The 10,279-nt window shown below is 42.1% G+C and overlaps 1 long non-coding RNA gene across 2 annotated transcripts; it reads left to right on the top strand.

Annotated features, from left to right (window-relative positions):
- The first annotated feature begins 829 nt into the window (after positions 1–829).
- On the top strand, positions 830–1,308 carry LOC26514327. 2 transcript variants are annotated; one of them, XR_001408570.3, is made up of 3 exons: positions 830–957; positions 1,019–1,051; positions 1,115–1,308. It is a non-coding gene; the product is annotated as an uncharacterized LOC26514327 (long non-coding RNA). The 2 variants fall into 2 exon arrangements; XR_001408571.3 differs by having other exon boundaries at positions 1,019–1,308.
- The last annotated feature ends 8,971 nt before the right edge of the window (positions 1,309–10,279 follow it).

The following is a 10,279-nucleotide window of genomic DNA, read 5'->3' on the forward strand; positions in this document are numbered from 1 at the left end:
TTTAGCCCTTTGGCCAACCCCTTTTCGGTTGTTCGGTTTCCGGGTGATGATAAGTACTTTGGCTCAGTTGTTTTTGTTTGTAGATGTTATTAATTTCGCGTAAAAGGGGGCCTGAAGGCTTCGCCCGCTCAACGGAAAAAGGCACCCCGAGAGCTGTCAATGTCACTGGGGTGGATAGATGGATGAATGGATAAATGGATGGAATGAACAAGAGCTGGTCTGAGGGAGTTGGTAACACAGCCAAAGGGGCAAATGTTAGCGGGCGTGCGCTGTCAAATTTGACAAATGTTGACAAATGGTTGGAAAATAATATTCCATAAGAAAAAGGACCACACGTTCAGTGCTGCTCACTCCCCGAGTATTAATATTATTTGCCTTCATTAGTGGCGTGTAACCCGAGGCGTCGCCATCGGAATTGACAACCATTTGCACTTGTTGTGGGTCGATGTTTTTTGCATAGGCCAAGCTCCTCGTTCATTGTTGTCCTGTCAAATCAATCATTGTCTGCCTGTCGCCTCAGTCCTGCCTGGCCTGGCCTGGTCTGCGATGGTATGGTCTGGTCTGGCTATATGGCCTCCATGGTTTTTGCACACTTGGATTTCGCCGTCCGTCTGGTTGTCTGGTGGTCCTCTTTGTTATTGACATAAAGCCAGCCCATAATTTTTCATTGCACTGCACACGCATGACATTAATTTTGTTGACAGTTTTCTTTTATTTCATACTGCCTTTGTACTTATTCTTTTTCCTTTCGGGCTGTCAGCACGCATTTACATGTGTCAGACGAGGTTTCCCTGGGAAATGTCGTTGGCAGGGTTGAAAGTATTATGCCCACGGTTGGATAGGATTCGTCCCTGTTACGTGTGCGGATTTTGTGGTTTTGCGAATTTTTTTTAATTTTCGAAAGAGTTTTTCGTGTCCTAATTGAAGTTGTCATCCGTCATTCTTACACATGACAAGGTATTTACTCTGTTTGTGTTTTAGTTTTTCCCTCTACGAATAAATAATCAATATAATTTAGTTGTAGATGGAACTGAAAACTGTCTCCAAGCAGGTGCCCCACATTAATCTCTGAGCTAGCATTGGACATTTATATTTAATGTTTCTTACAACCTAGTTTCGAAAACAACTCAAGTTCCATGGCGCACGGGAAGACACATGGACTCCCACCCATGTAGGAGCTAGTGGATTGGCAGCTCCAAAAAACTTCACCGGAATGACGGCATCCGACAGGCGACATGTATAATTTACAAGATTAACGATACAAAAATTGATTTCAATGCCATTAAAAATGTCGAAAATAATCTGAGATACATAAAAAGTTTTAAGGTTTTATTGTGGGGAGCTGTTATTTATTATCAGGGTGTGTGTGGAAATGGGACACCATTTAAGTCATTTAAATTTTATAGTGAGATAATTTAACGACCTTTCGACATCAGGTACTTAAGGGAATTCGTCGGCAGTGCCTCCACAGGGTTTCACCTTAATGACTCCACGACAAGTTTTAGTGGCGAGTCATTTGGCTTTCCCTTCAGTCGTCCCAGCATTCTAATTTTTACGACTCGTCGTCTTCCGTAATTGTCACATTCCGTCAGCTACCAGAATTGATTTGGGTTTCAAACAGGCGCACTCAACTTTTGTTTCCTTTTTATGACAATTTTAGTGCAATTTTGTGGAAATAAAATGTATTCGTTATGACTACACCCCTGAGACCAGACTCTAGTGACTTGAGAGATGGAAGCCAGAAAGCAGTTTCCCCACTTTTCCGAATCGCTTTGATTTTCTATCCGCCTCTGAGTGCCTCTGCGAGTGTGTGTCAAAGTTTATATTTTTATTTGTTTCGACAGTAAACTTGATGTGTTTATGACACATCTTGACAGTAAGTAGCTGCTGCGTTGCTGCCTGGCTACTGTCAGTCACTTGACCTTTTTTCATTCTTTTTTATTGGATCCGTCGTGGAACATCCCGGGCTAAGCGCCCACTTGTGCTTGATCTTCGTCGGAGTGTGGGACAATGGGGGCCACAAAGATATAACTTGTTTCCCTCATGATTGATATGGCATTCAATAGAATTGAGGAAGGTGCTCTATTGAGCGATAGCCAACACACGTGTAGGCCATTTGGGAACTTTTTTGTAATTAAATAAAATAGAAATTTGGAAATATCGCATGAGTTCGAAGAGATGAAAGGAAAATCCAATAAATCGTGAATGCTTGTACGGATGTCATTTGAGGCTTTTAAGGTTCTCTATGCTGTTCGAGATATGTTTGATGTGAAAGAAATAAGTTAGGAAAACGAAAACCGCAAAATAGAAAATCTATCAAAAGTTGTCCGTGCCAACAAGGCAGACATCAACGGCTCCCAGCCGAAGAACAAAAAAATGGTTCCTCAGTTCAGAGACCGAAGTCGTAAACACTCTAAAAATGTTAAGGACTAAGCAAATCCTAATATTTCCGTACTCTTGCGCAAAAAGGGGTTTCTGTGACATACATGTACTCATAGCCCATGCTCAAATAGAAAGTTTTTGAATAAAAAGTGATACTTCCTGTAACGGTATAAACGTGGGGAGGCCCCAACGGGGGAACCAAACTGAACCGAATAAAACGAACAACATATTCAATAACGAGACATGTCAAAAAGCCATCATAAACAGATGACATTTCCCATATTGAGTGGCGAAAGTAAAATTTAATAATAATACGACATCGGCGACGGCCAAGTCAGAGTCAGAGTTGTTGTTGGTGGTGGCGTTATCACCACATAAGAAGAAGTGGGTGGTTGTTTGGGGCCAGAAGGAACGGGCATGGAAATGAGGGAAGGGCGGTTCGGAGATTTCTACAAGGCGGCAACACGTCAACAACGAAAATTGACACGCCGACATAAACACTCGCACATGATGTCGTGGCCCCAGGTTCTGGATGAGGAGCATTCCCCCAATGCCTCCCCCACGGGTCTTGTGGCGCCCCCTGCCGCGTGGAATATATAGCAAAAATGTCAATATGTTGTTCGGGCCTGTCAGGCTTGTCATGTCAAGCAGCAGCACCACCGAATCGTATCTCAGTTTCAGACCCGCAGTGGTCCCTGCCTAGAAGCAACTTCTTCTAGTAGGAGTCGGAAAATATTCGGAAATGTTCTACCTATTTGTCTTCTTGTCGTGTCATTTTGTTGGGATAGCTTTGATTTTTTCCACGATGCTCTCAGGCTACCGGGTTCTGTTACCCGATACAAGCTCCACTGTACTGGCTCCCCATTTTCTTTCCCGCATTATACCGCTTTCATGAATGTTTGTGGCACATAATTGAAAGCTAGCTAAATTAATTTCAATGCAAAGGCGCCAACCTCGAACCGGTTCGTTCCTCTCATTTGCAGCCCCTCTCACCTATCCCCACGCCGCCCATGGTGGCAACAACTGACTTTTCACACATGACTGGCTGCCCGACGGCCTGAATGACTTTGACTGGCAGCTCGTTAACCGAAGCTTCCACTTAGTTAACTGATAGTTAGCGTGGGCCAGCACTAACCATTTTCTGTTCACTTTGTGCCATTTACATGTGTAACATGTGGAGGTGGGAGTGACCCCGGGTCAGCCAACTTGCGACCTAAGAAACTCTGCAGTTGAAGGAGGCATGAGGTTTTATTTCGAATTTATTTTATTTACAACATTCTGATTTATATCATAAACCTCCTCGGACTAACTTTGATAAATGGACTTGCAGAGAATATTATAAGCAGGAATGAGGACAATCTGGAGTATACTGAAGAACAGGGTCAACAATGGCTTGCCATTTTTCAATTAGAAATTCAGCTGGCTAATTATTTAAAAATAGAAAGTGTCCTTTCCTCAGATCTATTGATCCGAACTTCACATAATAGTCTTTGTTCAAGTGAGCGGAAGTGATCCTCATTGTTTCTCATTTCATGGAATCGGAAATGTGCCCTCTTCCCGTATCTGTGTACTCATGTATTTGTTTTCTCATCCAGCTACCTAGTTCGGGAACCACCCTGCGGTCATTTAGTGCTCTGTCATAATTCGTTTCCTGTTTATTCAACTACTTAGGATTGACAGCGACTTTTGTGTCAACTAATAAACCGAAAAACGAAAGACTCGTAGCCAAATGAAATAAAAACGAGTCAGCAAATTTACGACCATCCTCAAAACGTGACCCGCTCCCGGGGGGCTGACCACGGCCGAGTATCCCCTATGCGCCGACGGGATGAAAGTCCACATGCGAGTGAATCCTTATATGTATCAGTGCCTTTAGTGCGGTACGTGTGAATTGCCCTAACGAGAGAATGTCTCCTGCCGACGGTCGTAAAAAACAAAAGGTCCATGCTCCTTCTCCCTCCGACAATATGGTCCGCTGTGTGGATGGAATCGTAAAAACTAACCACCCATGGCTAAGCCCCAACGCTTTTGCTAAATGTTCGATAATTTTTGGCCGCAATTGCAGTTTTATGACGTTTCATGGATCATATGTGACTCGGCCCATAAATTGTTGCAAGTTTCTCCGCAGCAGTTATCTCTCATATTATGTCCTGGGTCCCGTCGTTGTCATAAACTCCCCGATAGTCGGCAGCCAAGCCAAGCCAGCTGTCGTCGACTGTCCTTAATAACTATTTCTATTACACTTGGCACTCGTAGCACGCAGTGGTTGCAGGAGAAGGACGAGGCAGGACAGTCGCTGGCAACATTTTGCACTTATCTATGTAATGGTAAGGGTGTCGATCCCCGGGGTTTAAGCAGTTCAAGTAATGCAGTATAAGGTTAGTGGCGAAGAGATTTTAAGACTGTATTCATCTAAGGCTATCGTCCACAAACATTCCAACCGAATGAGAGCTTTTTGTTTAAATCTTAATATTTTATGGATTTTTTACGATGATTTACTGAAGTGACTTAATAAGTTCTTAATCGATTCCTTACACTTAACACTCGAACATCTTTAAAAGCTGTTTAGTTTGATTAACGAGCGACTCAGGAAAAAAGCCCAAATACTCATACATGGGAAATAAACAACTTACCGCAACTGCACTTCGGTTAGAACTGGCGCTCATAATTCGCGACTAATTTAAAATAATTTATAACGGGCGTTTGTCACATAAATCAAGCCGACTATAATCCTTTTGAACGGGGCGCTCGCACAAAGGAGCTCGCCTGCATGTCACTTGAGGATTTATATCTTCCTTTTTGTATCTCCCAGCTGAGCCAGCGTAACATCGAGCAGGAGCCCAAAGACCCCACCTCGAAATCGGGGCCGAAGCCAGGCCAGAGCCGAACGGCGGCCTCGTTTGATGTGCAAACATTATTAAAAAGCCAATAAAACATTTAAAAACAGCTTGAAATTTTTCATTGTTGAGTTGAGCTCCCCTCGCTTTCGATTTTTTGTTTGTTTCGCTTTGGAAATTGAAAAGAAAAAAGGGAATGAGCCACAGATTCGAAGACTTATTAATGCGACAAGAACGATGCCACGGAGCAGCATCGCAGACAATTTAATATCTTTTGAATCCCTTTGAGCTTATTCCGAATGCAGAGGCTGCGGTGCCCGCCGCTGCCAAGAACGGTAGCACACGAAAATGTCAACAATCAGGGAACAATCACATTTGGCCTGCTGTCAATGTGACAGCTACCAATATTTATTTTAAATCACCAGCTCTCAAGAATATGCACTGCGAGAAATAGACACCAAACGAACAAACTATTACTTCAAAACTATTTCTTTAAATATATACTTTAAAGTCCTCATTTTTAAGAAGGACTCAACAAGTAAAGTTTTTATGGACCTAACAAGTTTTTTCTTCAGTGATGGTTGGGGTTTACCTGATTGGTTGGTCTTCTGCTCGGCGTTTATTTAGGCAGCTACTGTATTTGTTTTTTGGCTTCCAATTTCGTTTGAATCTCCTGCTCAAGTCAGTCCGACAGTCAGTCAAAATGAAATACAAATATCTTTGACAGCTACTGTGTGTGGATCGTGACAGGGACTGGAAAAGGAGCAGGGGAGTGTTAAGGAAGAGCTGAGCCACACCGACTTTGAAGTCCGCCTGACTTGAGCTGAGCTGACTTGCCCATCATTCGATTCATTTCGTCTTCCCTGCTTTTTGCTTTTGTCATGTCATGTCTCGGAACTCGGCTTGAATCTCGGCTCAGCTCAATTCAGCTCGTCTCGGCCAGAGTCATTTCCTTTTTGGTTATTTTAGACGATGTGTGACACACATTCCTTCTGCATAATACGGCACTACTTCAAAGGACTCTCTCTACCCGGCTGTCCCTCTCAGCCAGGCGTGTGTCTGTGCGGCTTTGGTCAAACGAAGGGGACCCAAAAATGAAAGGACGCAGCCAAAAAGACAACAGCCACCGAAGAAATGCCCCTAAGCCAATTCACAATTTGAAACAATGCCTATGGACAATGATTGCACTGTCCTTGAGGCGTTTTGCTGATGTTCTTAGAATCAAATTGTCTCCCAAAACAATATTTATGGTGTCTTTCCTAATGATCCTTCATAGTTTGGACTCTGGGAGAAACATATTTTGCAAACCTAAAAGTCTTCAAAATCTATTCAATTCACGACTCAATCAGCAACTCAAACACACCTTACATTCTTCGCCAACTCGCAAATCGGGGCCCATCCACTCATTGGAATTATACATTTATTTAAAAATGACACATTCATGTAAATTTCGGAATATAAATATAAAATGGGCAATCAAATATCAGTCATACGCCTCATGAATAATTTATCCAATTTAAAAGGCAAAACCGAACCGAAGAGGTGGAAACAATAGTGCCAATGCAAATGCCCATAAAATTATACAATTACAAAATATTAAAAAAAAATTATGGCTAGTAATTTTCAACGCGCATAAACCAAAAACAAAGCCAGCTTTTATTTATGTTTTATATGCAAAATATAAACAAAGCCTCGAAACGAAAGTAACCAAATGAGACGCACGAGGAAAGGTAGATGATGCCGACAAAGTGGCCGCTGTCTGATCATTTCATATATCAAAAGACCATAAAAAAGAAACGGGCTCGTTAAGGAAACGTGTCTGCCAAGCGTCCAGACCAGGTGATACCCTAAAATATACAAACATACCTTGAAACCTTTTCATTTGATTTAAACTACAAAAAAGTAATTGAAAAGACAGATGATGTCAGAAAAGATTACTGCTCTTAAGGAACCTCTTAAGGAATGTCTTTGAAAATAAAATAATTTTGATAAAAAATAAATAAATATGGTCTCAAATTCGAATACTTTGAGAGTCCTAACTTCCATGGATATCTCATTTATTTTCATGCACGCGGTGAGAGCCCAAACGGAACGAGACCCCCATAAAGAGTGCCAACGTTTTCATAGTGTTTTAAATAGTTTACGATTATTGCGGGGCATCCGAGCCAACCTACCAACGAGAAACTAATGCCAATGGGCTGTGATTAGTAAACTCTTTGCCGCTTTGAACTTGCCCGACACTTTTGGGGTTTTGTTTAGGGCTGTTGCGAGGGTTTCCGATGCATTTTTAATTAGGGTGCACCGACAGAAGTCTTAAGTGTTGATAATCATTGAATTTATCACCTGTGAACAGAGCCTCGTTACCTTCCAATCAATTAAAGTTGCCACGGCAGTATTTCTCTCCGCCATAAAATGGAAACTCGTTTGGGGAAAACTCGAACCCGAACTCGAAGCGCGCCTAAAAGATTCATTTCAACAGTCACCGCATCATCATCACAGTAATCAACGTTTTGCGACGGGCTGCCATTTCATGTCAATCACATCATTTCCACATCGCCTGCTTTTCCACCAGCCCAAAATTGGTGGTTGTTATGAAGTGAATATATTTTGGGGTTTTCACTAATTGGAGTCCCAGCCGAATAATCGAACCGTCTAATTGAGAATAAATATGGGGATAAAGCGCTCTGAGGGGTTCCATTTTGACGCAACTGGACATCACGATGGGGGTTGAGAGTATTGAGCAGTTGGTAATTCAATTTTAAGTTTTCTAACTTTCCGTTCGATATTTTAATATCATTGAGTTTCTTTTATGTTGTTTGGATACACTCGTAAGGAATGGAAAAAATGCTGAAATTAAACCGTTTTGAGAGAAAATGTAAGGCGCATTTTTGCTTTTAAGCAATATCCGTACTCACACACTCTTGACGACTCTCCAAAAGGGCTTCAAATGGGATTTCTTTTCATTTTTTGCTTGTTTCCAGCAACAAATGCAATCAAAAATCTGCAAGTGCCTGCCTGCAGCCCTTGAGTTAATGATATACACTCACTTCAAAAGGAGTGTGCACTGGGGAATGGGGTTTCTAGAGGGGGTTGCGGCGGCATTATCTGGGCACTCATGAGGGTTCGCCCTGCCTTTGTCCCTCTCCCCTTTCTTATTTGGTTTGAGGCAACATTGTGTCAAGTTTAAAAACTGCAAAGAAAGCAAAGCCATTGAGTAGAGCCCATTCAGAATCCGGTAAAGAACCCGATTCGGTTTGCGCACCCCTTGACGGGTAATGCCAACACTCTCGCACACACATGCGCTTGATAAGGGTAGAAACGTATCCGGAATTTGACGGCACTTGAGAGCTCGGTTTTCAATGACTGACAACCTTTCTTCTCCACTGAATTGCAACTGTGAAAACAATTAAGCTCTAGACATGAAAATATTTGCCCCTTTCCATCTGCCCTGTAGTGATGTAATAAATCCCTTAACAATGCCGTAATGCCTCGCTTGACTGACTGAGCCGCTGGTCCGTACCCTCGACGGCTCTTCAAGTGTCATCCAATAGATACATAGATACCGGGAGCGACGGCCGGGGATTGCCTATTGAGCAACCCTTGCGCAGGACTCGATGATATCCTCACTTATCCGATCAAATCTGTTGCCTATTAAATCTGTATTAACCCCTGGCGGGGGACTTATTTTTTGCACCCGTTGTCTATGCGAGAAGTTCTCATGATCAGCATCAAAATGTCACTTCCGATTTGATCTCTGAACTTCCTGGAAATCTCCTCTGCTCGTGTGTCTAAGAATTTTCCAATACCAATAAATTGACAAAAACCTTGAGCGTTTGTCAACAAGAAGGTAGCCCAGCCCAGCAGCGGGGGTTCCAAAGAACCCAAAGTCTAAACGAGACGAGGGACTACTTCAAAGGACCGCCAATATGGGCAAGGCAAGGCAAAAAGCCGATTCATTCATGTACTCCCATACACGGATATAAAGACCGGCAGAAATGTGCAAATATTTTCACTCGGCCAAATTTCTTCATAATTTCTGCGGCACTTTTCTTTTTTCGATTTCTGTTCTGGGCTGTGTGTGGGACAATGTTACCAACAATGGGCAATGACCACTGTGCGTGCCCAATGGCATACTAAATGAGATTTCTCTGGCTCCTGGCATCTTCCAGTGAAATGTAAACAAGTTGAACTGCTCATTGAAGTACGGAAGGTGTTTTTTTTTTATTTTCCCGCATTGTCAAGCAAACAAGAAGTCGGAAAGATACGTTTTGATGCCTTTACGTTTATGAGAAAGTGTTTTAGACAAATCTAAAGATTACGTGATATATAATTGTATCTGTTGGACTAACTATGCCCAAAATATGTCTCAAAAGTTTAAGTTTTAGCCATTCTGGTCTTAACTTGGTCAACATCCTATGCATCCATTTATTTCTGGAAAATGGCCATAACTTGGCTAGTAATTACCCGATCAACGAATTTTACACCTTCCCGTTCTTAGATCTAAGAGGACTTTAATTCTGCATCAAAACCTGGACAACTAAAATCTGACCCAATTTTCGATAATTTTCTATCATGATTTTGGACAAAAATTTCAGGGAAATTGCCATAACTTGGCTAAAACATATACCATCTTCAAATGTTATACCTTTCCGACCTTATCTCATCGAGTGGCATGATTTTTAACCAAAACCTGGACAACTAAAATCTGACCCAGTTTCTGTACATAATTGATAGTGTACAATTTTATTCTATTTCTAATGAAAATAACATGAACTTTGGTGAGCTGAAAATAAAATTGAACATGCAATTAAAATAAATTGAGACTTGCAATTTGCATATTTTAAAAGCAAAACTTTGAACTCATACTTTGGAAACTTTTTAACAACTCCAAGTGGCAACTGCAGGACCACAGACTGGGGCAAGGGCAGAAAGCGGTAAAGAGCTGCAGCTAACTGACATTTGACTGTCAGACGCTGTTGGCTCTCATTCGTTAATGTCAGAGCCAAGAGTTAATCTCGCGTGCATTTCAAAACAACGCAGACAGGCGGGAGCTGGGGCGA

Source organism: Drosophila ananassae, chromosome 3R, assembly GCF_017639315.1.
Source record: "Drosophila ananassae strain 14024-0371.13 chromosome 3R, ASM1763931v2, whole genome shotgun sequence".
Taxonomy (NCBI): Eukaryota; Metazoa; Arthropoda; class Insecta; order Diptera; family Drosophilidae; genus Drosophila; species Drosophila ananassae.